Raw genomic sequence first — 13,382 nt, forward strand, 5'->3', positions numbered from 1 at the left:
CGATTCCATTCCATAATTATTCTTTAACATAATTTCTGTTTCCTTTTAATGTGTCTTGGGTAGTTTTTTACCCGTCTCTATCGTGTTTTGTATTTTTAATTTTCGCTTTTTGATGCTTTGTAACTTTTCATGCCTTGCCAATGGGCTCCAATGGAGCATTGGTTGCCTTTTTGAAAAGGAGTCATTTCCTTTTATGAGGGACGAGGGTGTGTATAAATATTTTCCAATTGATTAATACGATAAAACCGTCGGCACATCTTTGATACGGTTCCTACTGGGGTCCTGGGTATTGTCATAATGGCAAGATTCAGGATTCAGACCCTGTGCGAGACATCCCTATCTGCCCCAGAGTGGTGGTTCGGTCCCACAGACTCCCTCTGTGTTTAATATTACAACACTGTTTACAGGGGCGAACCAAAGCGTAGGGAGATGGGGGTTTGTGTTCCTGCTGGCACTGTGGGGACCCAAGTGCGTTTAAGGTTATGCCATCGTCAACATCACAGATTGGTTGTTTTTCTGGTGATCTATCTTCAATCACGGTGTCGTTTTTAATGCATGATGTCATTATAGATGGATGATTATTTGGAGTGTTGATGTTTGACTGTAACTTTAGACTTTGACTTTTCTTTATGAATGTTTTATAAAGCCTTTATGAGTTGTAGTTCGTTCAAAGTGGGACCCAAACAGCTATTTAATCACTAGGCCCATGAATAGAATAATTCACTAATTCCTCTGACTACACATTTGAAATATGTATCACAGAAACAATTTTTTAACGCAAAGTGTGTTGCGATTTTAAATGCACTTTAAATAAAGTTTGATTTCATTTGAATTTGATTTGTTTTTCTAAACCGGAGACATAAAGATGGTTAGAGGGTTACACTAAGAGTTAATCATCAGAAAAACATTTTTCCTCCATGTCCCAGAGGCCATTGCTCTCCTCTCTCTCTCACACCCAAAGAGTCATCTGGTGTTTATCCTGCTAAACAGGAAAGATATTCCAGCAGTTCCTCAAATCCACGGCTGTGACCTGCAGTCTTGGTTTAAAATACCCAACATTTAAACTTTTTAATTGCTTAATGTATAATGCATATGGACTTAGAATCTAGATGCTAACTTATTGCTGCTCATTGTGGGGGTTCCTCCGTTCAGTGAGGCAGGGGCAAAGTGTTGAGGAATGGGGGGTGAAGGAAAGTGGAACGCATGCGACACATCTGCTTGACTTGCTTTTCCATTCCACTCTTTTTAAAAGGGGACTGTCTCCATTGAAATATTTGTCAGCCTTTTTGAAAAATATTTTAGTTGTTGAGATGATCTGACAAAGGTTACCCAGTATATCCGATAGTAGATTATAAACAGAGAGAAGGAAAGAGAGAGAGAAAAAGAGAGATTGAGAGAGAGAGCTGCTGTCTGTGAGCTATCTAACTTGTGTCCTGGTTTCTCCCTGCTAGATAATGATCTCCTGAAACAGTATGTTCTATTCTCCCCCTTCTCACTCTTTTTTTTGTTCCTCCAGTAGCTGTGTGTGTGTGTGTGTGTGTGTGTGTGTGTGTGTGTGTGTGTGTGTGTGTGTGTGTGTGTGTGTGTGTGTGTATATGTGCATGTGCATGTGTATGTGTATGTGTATGTGTGTGTGTGTGTGTGTGTGTGTGTGTGTGTGTGTGTGTGTGTGTGTGTGTGTGTGTGTGTGTGTGTGTGTGTGTGTGTGTGTGTGTGTGTGAGAGAGAGATGAAAGCTAGTTCCGGGGCTAGGTGCGCTCCAGCGCTGCATCTGACTGAAACAGGTGGTAGAAATGGAGATGACTGGCGGAGACTAAAGACAATACAAATATGAAGTGAAAACGCTACTGGCACGCCTCCTCTGTTCTTAACACATGAAGACAATCAATTATTCATCCTATTGTAGTGTGTGTGTGTTTGTGTGTGTGCCATTGTGTGTGTGTGCCATTGTGTGTGTGTGTGTGTGTGTGTGTGTGTGAGAGTGAGTGAGTGAGTGTGTGTGTGTGTTCGTGTGTGTGTGTGTGAGAGAGAGAGGAGGTGTCTGTTGCAGTTAAAGAGCAAGCCCCTCGTTGTCGTGGCAGGGGCCCAGGTCTGTCAGTACTCTCTCTCCCTCTTTCTTTCTTTCTTTCTTTCTTTCTTTCTTTATTTCTTTCTTTCTTTCTTTCTTTCTTTCTTTCTTTCTTTCTTTCTTTCTCTCTTTCTTTCTTTCTTTCTCTCTTTCTCTCTCTCTTTCTCTCTCTTCTCTTCTCTTCTCTCTCTCTCTCTCTCTCTCTCTCTCTCTCTCTCTCTCTCTCTCTCTCTCTCTCTCTCTCTCTCTCTCTTTCTCTCCACATAAAGCCCTCCTGCCTGAGCTGTTCTAATGATGGGATCAGGGGGCCACATTTGGTGGCTAAAGTGCAGTTTCAGTTATAAAAAGAAAGAAAGAGCGAGAAGTGAGAGAAAGAAAAGACGAGGACGGGGTGGGCGAGGAGGAGAGAAGAAGGGGGGAAAGCTTTGTACACTGGGGGTGTTTTTCAAAGAAGTGCAGACTCGAAGCCATTGGGAGACTCCTTTGACTTTAATCTTGGGCTGCTCCTTTGAAAATTATGGCCGAGGACCACGGTTGCTTCATTAAAAGACTTGTTCTTCTCTCTTCTTGTGTAGTTTCAGCCAGATTCTTTCTCTCCTCGCTCAGTGCTGATTTCAGCTTTCCCCCTCGGTGCCTCCCATCCCACTACTGATGCCCTCCTGAGCATCTTGACACCCACGTGTTAAGGGCCATCCACTTTGGAGTGTGTGTGGGTGGGTGTGTGTGCACATGTGTGTGTGTGTGTGTGTGTGTGAGTGTGTTTCTGGCTACATATGTAAATAGAATGTACATTGGACTTGATATCCTTCCTGTTGGCATTATGGTAGGCACCTCTCTGCCCCCTCTGCCAGGGTTCTCACCTCAATCAATTACCCACTTGAGTTTAGACGCACTAGTGATGTGTTTCAGGTCATTTGTGGTAAATGATGTTTCAGTTAATGAGTTGTTGTTGATCGTGTAGAGATCAATGTAATTTAATGTAAAACACCTTTTCACTAGTGTCTGTAGACAGGCTCAAGTACATCCATGATGTCTGAGGACTGGTTAGACCTCAGGTTGGTCTCTGGTTCTTCCCTTCATAAAGGAAAGGTCATTGGAGCAGACGCTCTCTCTCTCTCTCTCTGCCTCTTGCTTTTCTCTCTCTCTCTCTGTCTCCCTTCTTCTCTTGCTCTTCTTTCCCTCTCTTCTCTTTCCTCTATTGTGCAGATTAGATGCTGGGGCCGTTTGAAATAGAGGTAGAGAGGAGGGCCTGTGTGAAATGCCAAACTAGGTACTAATCGATCCCTTGCTGTGTTCGCACACTGAGAATGCACCAATCAGGGCACAGCAAGCTGCCTCTAATGACCCCAACCAGGCCACCCACCCACACACACACACACACACACACATATACACACACACACACACACACTGGAGCGGGGATCTGTTGCATTTCTCTTTCTCTCATTGGCTATAGTATTTCCCCCTCTGTTAAATATACTGTACACACACCCCATATACACACACCCCATACACACACACACACACACACACACACACACACACACACACCACACACACACACACACGTTGAGTGGTAAATGCTTTATGAAGCAGCTAGTTGTGTAAATAAAGGTACTAGTGAAATTGCCCAAAGCCCTTTCAGCAGGATGCTACTGCAGGTTGTGATCCTCTGTAAACCGTGGGCTTTAACAGTATGCACTATTCATGGGGCACTAGTGCTGCTATCTGCTAGTTTAAAGGCAGGGTAGGGCGTGTGTGTCAATGTGTGTCAATGAAACTCAACGTTGTGTGTGTGCATGCGTGTGCGCTTCTGTGTGAGTGTGTGACAGACGTCTCACCTCGTTGGGGGTTTTAACCTGCAAGAGCTAAATGAGCAGTGACAACAGCAAGGTGGAGCTCACGGGTCTCCTCTCAGAAGGTATTTCTCCTCAGCATGACTGAGGAAGAAGCGCCAGAACACACCTCCCCAAAATGACACCTGCAAAGAACAACAGTGACACATAGAATGTCAGTTAAGCAGAATGAATTGCAGCAATACAAGTCATAGCATTGAATGTTCCTACAAATAATGGTGATCTGCATTTGATTAAAAAGGTTGGTCGTCAGTATCATATTTTTAGGCGGCAAATCTGTCCAATGTTGAAATGAATGAACATCGGAAGACATGGAATGTTCTTTTGTAAATGTTTATTTCATTATGTTCAGAATAGATGCCACTACTATGTGACATTTCCTTTATTTCCTTCTTATTTTAGGTTACTGGACGACCTTAAAGCTGCAATCCGTACCGATGAAACTGCCACGTCTGTTGTCAATGTTACGACAACAAAGACGTAACTTCAAACAACCAGCACAGTTTCTTTCTCCCTCTGACATCACAGCACATCACTGCACGCGTGACAGAACAGCAGAGTGCTACCATTTAGATTTATTTGTTTTACCTCGTTGGATGCTCATTTCCTCAATGCAAAAAGCCAATAACAAATGCCCTGGGTTGGCCAGTGGCGCTGTTTCGCCTATCGCGGATCTCAGCTTTAACATGGACAAGCACTTCCTGAAGATTACCATACTGTTGCTCTAGAAACCGACCCACACTGCATGTTATTGTTGCTGGTACTGTATCTTTTGGACCCTAACACATGTGCTTATTCTCAACTTTTCACATGAAAGCTTCTCATCAAAGAGGGCGAGGAGCTGCGCCAGGCTGGAGTAGTGTTTTGGGGATACACAGTCAAATGTGGAATACAGGGAGTTCTTCAAAATCTTCTCGTCTTCTCGTTATAAGAATTATTGTGCGCTTAACAGATGGAAGATGGGGCCCGTCTTAGGAAAGAGAAGAAGAGCACACAGAACACCCCAAAATTTGGACAGAGAGTGAAATGTTAAACTGAACCGACAATATTGCTGATGTGCACCATCGGAGGCTGGTGGGAGGAGCTATAGGAGGACAGTCTCATTGGAATGGACTAAATGGAACGGAGTCAAACGTGTGGCTTACATATGTTTGAGGCTGTTACGTTAATTCAATTCCAGCCATTACAATGAGCCCGTCCTCCTATAGCTCCTCCCACCAGCCTCCTCTGATGCATTGATAGACACTTTGTTGTAGATTGTATGTAACTAAATGATGTGTTACATACAATCTACAGCAAACTGTCTATCAAGGCATCAACTCAAAACAGTACATAAAAGAACAACAACAACCCATGGATACACTTCAAAATCCATCAGTTTTACATTTGCTATGGTTAGTTGTTGAGTAATTGCAGTCAGCATGATAATTGATGATTATAATCAGTGGTGTGAAGCACTTAAGAAAACAATTCCTTGAAGGAACCACTTGAGTACTTTACTATTTCTATTTTTGCCAACTTTTACTTTTACTCCACTACATTCCGAAAGAAAATTATGGAATTTTTACTCCATACATTTCTCCTGACACCCAAAAGTACTTGTTACATTTGAACAGGAAAATGGTTCAATTCACACACTTATCAAGAGAACATCCCTGGTCATCTCTACTGCCTCTGATCTGGCGGACTCACTAAACACACATGCTTCGTCTGTAAATGATGTCTGAGTGTTGGAGTGTGCCCCTGGCTATCCGTCAGAAAATTGTGCCGTCTGGTTTGCTTATTATAAGGAATTTGAAGTGGTTTATATATTTACTTTTGATACTTAAGTACATTTTAGCAATTCCATTTACTTTTGATACTTTAAGTATATTTTAAACCAAATACTTTTAGACTTTTACTCAAGTAGCATTTTACTGGGTGACTTTCAATTTTACTTGAGTCAGTTTCTATTAAGGTATCTTTACTTTTACTCAAGTCTGACAACTGAGTACTTTTTCCACCGCTGATTAGAATTAAGGAAGTGTCCAAACAGTAAAGAAAGACAACTAAATAGTCCATGTATCCATCCTCACATCCAGTGAGGTCAACACTCATTCCACTGTTGCTATAGTAGCACAACGAAACAAACAGTCTCCCCGGAATGTTTACATGAAACAGACATAGAGATGGAGGCGTCCCTTTGATCAATCAATCCATAAACAAATCCTACTGTAGCTGTAGGAGCCCTGCAATTGGTTACACGGAGATCAAACTGTGTCAAATCATCACCGTCAACCGCCAGCAAATAATAAGCCCCACCGCTCTGCAGTAATGGGCAACAGTCACCACAGTCACCACAGTCACAACAGTCACAGCAGTCACAGCAGCCGTTAGACCTTAGTCACATTGTTATCTCTCTGTTTATCCTACAGCTGAGTTAGACAGGACAGAGAGATAAAGAGAGAGGGAGAGAGATGGAGAGAAAGGGAGAGAGGCCACTGTGTACACATTACGTCTCATTGCTACCTCACACTCGAAGGCAGGCTGCTTCTTTCAATGTCTGTGTGTTTTTTAAAAATTCTTTGGGTATTTATGAACCATAAATGTTGCCTTGTTGTCGGCGAATGGAAAATGCACCTGACATCCCCATTGTGGCAGTAGTGTTCTTGTTACAAAGGAACCAGTATGTAGAAGGATGGTGCACACAAGGTGCTATCCCAGTGTGGGGCATTATGAGTATGAGTCTGAGTGGACATTGTTTGACATGTTGTACTGTTGCTACAGTCAAGTCAGTTACACCTGGTTGTCATGGATACAGTGGTCAGGTTTGAGTTGAAGTGTTGAGGTTTACAACATCTCTTTCTTCTGTTCTTTTTCCTAGTTGGAGCTCTACCACATGCTGCGTTACCACTCTTTTAGCCTCAAACAAGTCCATCCATCGGCTTTGTTTTAGCCTCTATGGGGACTCCCCCCCCAAAAAAAAATGTTTTGGAAGGCAAGCAGGCTGAGCGCAAGTAGAGTAGCAGACTTTGGAATCAATAGTGTCTTTTTTTTCTCCAACTTGATTTAAATGAGGACTACCAGGACTCTGAAGTTCCCCCTATTCTCTGTCATGTTTGTCTTAAAAGAATGAGTGGTGGAGGGCTGGATGCACAACGCACCGACTCTAAAGGCCCATACTGTTACCATTGGCCTATTAATTATTCAATGCAAATAATAATTGAGTATGCGGTTTGTGCGTGCAAATTTGAGTCAAAAAAAAGGGAGGGGGGGAGAAATATTTCGGTGAGGAAAATAAAATGAGATGTTACACAAGCTTCTTTCTTGTACGGCGGGTCCCCTGGGGGCCAACACTAGAACCAATCCCCTCAAGAGCCGTACACACCGTCTCGTCTAGCAGGCTGTGTGGATGAGTTAGGTTCCATCAACCTCTCTCCTCTCCCCAGCGCAATTGTAGCTGTCAACGTGTCATCAGACTAGGTTTTCTCTGAGTAAACGGTGCGCTGACAAGCTTAGCGCTACCTCAGTCTCCTCTTTAATCGCATCCTCCTAAGTCTTCGTCCTCACCAACCAACCTGAAGCTATAATATTGCCTATTTTCAGGGCCAGGTTGAATGGTACATGGTGAACAGGAAGACGCGGGACAGTTTGCATGTCGCACACCGCAGAAATAGCTGATATTAAAGATTCCCCATAGCCATGGCTGTTCTTCGGCTCCAGCTCCGACGCTCCAGCCCCACTAGAGACAGTCAATAATTCATTTCAAGGGATTCAGCAGATACTTCTTCACCCCCATATTGATGAAATAAGAAGTCTCTCATATAACTCTGTACTTAGTCTGTAGGCTAATTCAGGACCGGGGATGGAGGAAGGGGATGGGTTTTGGGAGAAATGAGCCAATGGGGTTTTGGGTTTAATAAGGTTCCCACGCTGACTTTCACCTCCTCCTTTCTCTCCCTTCTGTCTCTCAGATCTCTATTTCTCTCTCTCTCTCTCTCTCTCTCTCTCTCTCTCTCTCTCTCTCTCTCTCTCTCTCTCTCTCTCTCTGTCTCTCTCTCTGTCTCTGTTGTCTTGTCACTGGTAGACTGGTACTGGATAGATGGGTGTGTGTTTTCTAGTCAGGCGTGTGCAGCCAGCGGTCAACCCTGCAGCCATGCCAGGCTGACGTCTCACACCATCTCTGTCTCATCCTATCTTTAATGGGCACCTCCCTAGAGCAGACCTGCTGGGGTGTTCACACAGACACAGCCTCAGGACTTGACTTCACTTCAGAGTGATATAAAATGGAGTGTTTTAGTGTAGTCAACGAGAGGGTCTGGACCACAGGGCCTTGACTCAGTTTAAGGGTACTAATTATGAAGCGCACATGAGTCAGAATGATTGAAAAGACTCTATAGTGAAATTATAGTAAAAATTGTTTTATCATCACACTGCTATAACAATCAATTAAATTGCAGTATGCAAAGGATGCAGTAGTGACACACACACACACACACACACACACATACACACACAGACGAGAGAATGAATCAGTGAGTGCCTGTGGACATTGTCATGGTGGAACATATTAGCGCGGGTGCCGGATTCCTCAGTGCTTTATGTGTGTAATTTCCCCCTGATGGGGTAGTGCTCAGTTCAGTGTGGAGGGAGGAGCTGATGTAGAGAGATGAGGGGGCTGGAGACAGGAGTGCTGCCCCCAGTAATGAGGCCTTTTATAGGCTTTAATTTGTCCCGGCTCCCCTGGGAGACTGATGGATGGCGCTCTTTATCCTCTCTCCCCATCTGTGATGCAGACCCCTGTATTTATACCCCACTAACAAGTAGCGTCCCTAACATTATGGGCTACAGCTTCTGGCTGCTGTGTGGTTCACATCCATGAAAAGAGAGAGGTAGATAGCCACACTGTCGACCTGAGTTGTGTTCTATTGACTACCTAGGGATGGATATTAGAACAGGGACTTTTATTATATGTTGAATGGGTTGGATTCGTTGTGGAAAGCAAGCAGTAATGTACCTAAGTGTGTGTGTGTGTATGATGTGTGCATGCTTGCATGTCTCTGTGTGTTGTCTAATAGCCCTCCTCATCTCTCTCTTCTCTTCTTCTCTTCCAATTCTTCATGTGTTTCTTTTCTTTTCAGTGAGGGGTGGAAAACAGAGAGAACATTCCGCCCAAAGGCAGCTCATTGTGAATTCTGTCTGACTCCTGGTGGGCTTGACTCTGGGGAAATGAAATGTAGAAACTAACTTTAAAGTTTAACACCGGTTGGCAGTTTTGGCAAGTGATAAATATGGCCAAGCTAATTTAGTCTGAAAGGCTCGATGGACAGAAATAGCAGGGTAATGCACACATCTAACTACACCACTTTCAAATGAGTGTGTGTGTGTGTGCATGGGCAGGAGGCTGTTGCAGCAGGCTGATCACTAGAAATAGACTTCCATTTCTGACGTTTGAAAAGGTCCCGAGACCGTCGTTATATTCCTTCCTCATCGCTCACCCTAAAAAAACATGTAATTGCCTAGCACTTGTGTGAACCCATGATGCTAGGAGTGCACTGCTCTGACCCCAGCTTGCTGCTCAGACCACTGCACCACAACAGTTCACAATGCTCTAGCAAGCCGGGAGAATACTTCATGCTACTTGATGGAAACAGCGCATTGTTTATAATTAGTATGTTTTAAGCCTTCTCCAAACCACAGTCCTGACCTTAACCACTTGGAATAAAACCTAAACTTAACCCTTTGAGTTGTTTCTGTCTAACCCTGTAACCAGATGAAATGAGCCCTTCAACCACAGAATAAATGAGCAGAAAATAGACATAATATGTCTAATTTCAAAGTGAAACTATGAGTTCTTGTTGCAGCAGGCAGAGCTGCTATACACACACACACACACACACACACACACACACACACACACACACACACACACACACACACACACACACACACACACACACACACACACACACACACACACACACACACACACACACCTTGCTGGCTTGCTGATGTTTGATGATTCAGTCCCTGCACAGGGAGCCTATCATTCTACCTGTCTGTCTGTCTGTCTATCTCTCTATCTCTCTCTCTATCTATCTCTCTATCTATCTATCTATCTCTCTATCTATCTATCTATCTATCTATCTATCTATCTATCTATCTATCTATCTATCTATCTATCTATCTATCTATCTATCTATCTATCTATCTATCTATCTCTCTCTCTATCTATCTATCTATCTCTCTACTGCTCTATCTATCTATCTATCTATCTATCTATCTATCTATCTATCTATCTATCTATCTATCTATCTATCTATCTATCTATCTATCTATCTATCTATCTATCTATCTATCTATCTATCTATCTATCTATCTATCTATCTATCTATCTATCTATCTATCTATCTATCTATCTATCTATCTATCTATCTATCTATCTATCTATCTATCTATCTATCTATCTATCTATCTATCTATCTATCTATCTATCTATCTATCTATCTATCTATCTATCTATCTATCTATCTATCTATCTATCTATCTATCTATCTATCTATCTATCTATCTATCTATCTATCTATCTATCTATCTATCTATTCAATTCAATTCAATTCAAGGGCTTTATTGGCATGGGAAACATGTGTTAACATTGCCAAAGCAAGTGAGGTAGACAACATACAAAGTGAATATATAAAGTGAAAAACAACAAAAATTAACAGTAAACATTACACATACAGAAGTTTCAAAACAGTAAAGACATTACAAATGTCATATTATATATATATACAGTGTTCTAACAATGTACAAATGGCTAAAGGACACAAGATAAAATAAATAAGCATAAATATGGGTTGTATTTACAATGGTGTTTGTTCTTCACTGGTTGCCCTTTTCTCGTGGCAACAGGTCACAAATCTTGCTGCTGTGATGGCACACTGTGGAATTTCACCCAGTAGATATGGGAGTTTTTCAAAATTGGATTTGTTTTCGAATTCTTTGTGGATCTGTGTAATCTGAGGGAAATATGTCTCTCTAATATGGTCATACATTGGGCAGGAGGTTAGGAAGTGCAGCTCAGTTTCCACCTCATTTTGTGGGCAGTGAGCACATAGCCTGTCTTCTCTTGAGAGCCATGTCTGCCTACGGCGGCCTTTCTCAATAGCAAGGCTATGCTCACTGAGTCTGTACATAGTCAAGGCTTTCCTTAATTTTGGGTCAGTCACAGTGGTCAGGTATTCTGCCGCTGTGTACTCTCTGTGTAGGGCCAAATAGCATTCTAGTTTGCTCTGTTTTTTTGTTAATTCTTTCCAATGTGTTAAGTAGTTATCTTTTTGTTTTCTCATGATTTGGTTGGGTCTAATTGTGCTGCTGTCCTGGGGCTCTGTAGTGTGTGTTTGTGTTTGTGAACAGAGCCCCAGGACCAGCTTGCTTAGGGGACTCTTCTCCAGGTTCATCTCTCTGTAGGTGATGGCTTTGTTATGGAAGGTTTGTGAATCGCTTCCTTTTAGGTGGTTGTAGAATTTAACAGCTCTTTTCTGGATTTTGATAATTAGTGGGTATCGGCCTAATTCTGCTCTGCATGCATTATTTGGTGTTCTATGTTGTACACAGAGGATATTTTTGCAGAATTCTGCGTGCAGAGTCTCAATTTGGTGTTTGTCCCATTTTGTGAAGTCTTGGTTGGTGAGCGGACCCCAGACCTCACAACCATAAAGGGCAATGGGCTCTATGACTGATTCAAGTATTTTTAGCCAGATCCTAATTGGTATGTTGAAATTTATGTTTCTTTTGATGGCATAGAATGCCCTTCTTGCCTTGTCTCTCAGATCGTTCACAGCTTTGTGGAAGTTACCTGTGGTGCTGATGTTTAGGCCAAGGTATGTATAGTTTTTGTGTGCTCTAGGGCAACAGTGTCTAGATGGAATTTGTATTTGTGGTCCTGGTCTATCTATCTATCTATCTATCTATCTATCTATCTATCTATCTATCTATCTATCTATCTATCTATCTATCTATCTATCTATCTATCTATCTATCTATCTATCTATCTATCTATCTATCTATCTATCTATCTATCTATCTATCTATCTATCTATCTATCTATCTATCTATCTATCTATCTATCTATCTATCTATCTATCTCTCTCTCTACTGCTCTATCTATCTATCTATCTATCGATATCTATCTATCTATCTATCTATCTATCTATCTATCTATCTATCTATCTATCTATCTATCTATCTATCTATCTATCTATCTATCTATCTATCTATCTATCTATCTATCTATCTATCTATCTATCTATCTATCTATCTATCTATCTATCTATCTATCTATCTATCTATCTATCTATCTATCTATCTATCTATCTATCTATCTATCTATCTATCTATCTATCTATCTATCTATCTCTCTATCTATCTATCTATCTACCTATCTACCTATCTACCTATCTATCTATCTATCTATCTATCTATCTATCTATCTATCTATCTATCTATCTATCTATCTATCTATCTATCTATCTATCTATCTATCTATCTATCTATCTATCTATCTATCTATCTATCTATCTATCTATCTATCTATCTATCTATCTATCTATCTATCTATCTATCTATCTATCTATCTATCTATCTATCTATCTATCTATCTATCTATCTATCTATCTATCTATCTATCTATCTATCTATCTATCTATCTATCTATCTATCTATCTATCAATTCAATTCAAGGGGCTTTATTGGCATGAGAAACATATGTTAACATTGCCAAAGCAAGTGAAGTAGATAATATACAAAAGTGAAATAAACAATAAAATGAACAGTAAACATTACACTCACAGAAGTTCCAAAAGAATAAAGACATTACACATGTCATATTATGTATATATACAGTGTTGTAACAATGTGCAAATGGTTAAAGTACAAAAGGGAAAATAAATAAGCATAAATATGGGTTATATTTACAATGGTGTTTGTTCTTCACTGGTTGACCTTTTCTTTTGGCAACAGGTCACAAATCTTGCTGCTGTGATGACACACTGTGGTATTTCACCCAGTAGATATGGGAGCTTATCAAAATCGGGTTTGTTTTCAAATTCTTTGTGGGTTTGTGTAATCTGAGGGAAATATGTCTCTCTAATATGGTCATACATTTGGCAGGAGGTTAGGAACTGCAGCTCAGTTTCCACCTCTGTTTGTGGGCAGTGAGCACATAGCCTGTCTTCTCTTGAGAGCCAGGTCTGCCTACGGCGGCCTTCCTCAATAGCAAGGCTATGCTCACTGAGTCTGTACAGAGTCAAAGCTTTCCTTAATTTTGGGTCAGTCACCGTGGTCAGGTATTCTGCCACTGTGTACTCTCTGTTTAAGGCCAAATAGCATTCTAGTTTGCTCTGTTTTTTTGTTAATTCTTTCCAATGTGTCAAGTAATTATCTTTTTGTTTTCTTATGATTTGGTTGGGTCTAATTGTG

Source organism: Oncorhynchus tshawytscha, linkage group LG34, assembly GCF_018296145.1.
Source record: "Oncorhynchus tshawytscha isolate Ot180627B linkage group LG34, Otsh_v2.0, whole genome shotgun sequence".
Lineage (NCBI taxonomy): Eukaryota > Metazoa > Chordata > Actinopteri > Salmoniformes > Salmonidae > Oncorhynchus > Oncorhynchus tshawytscha.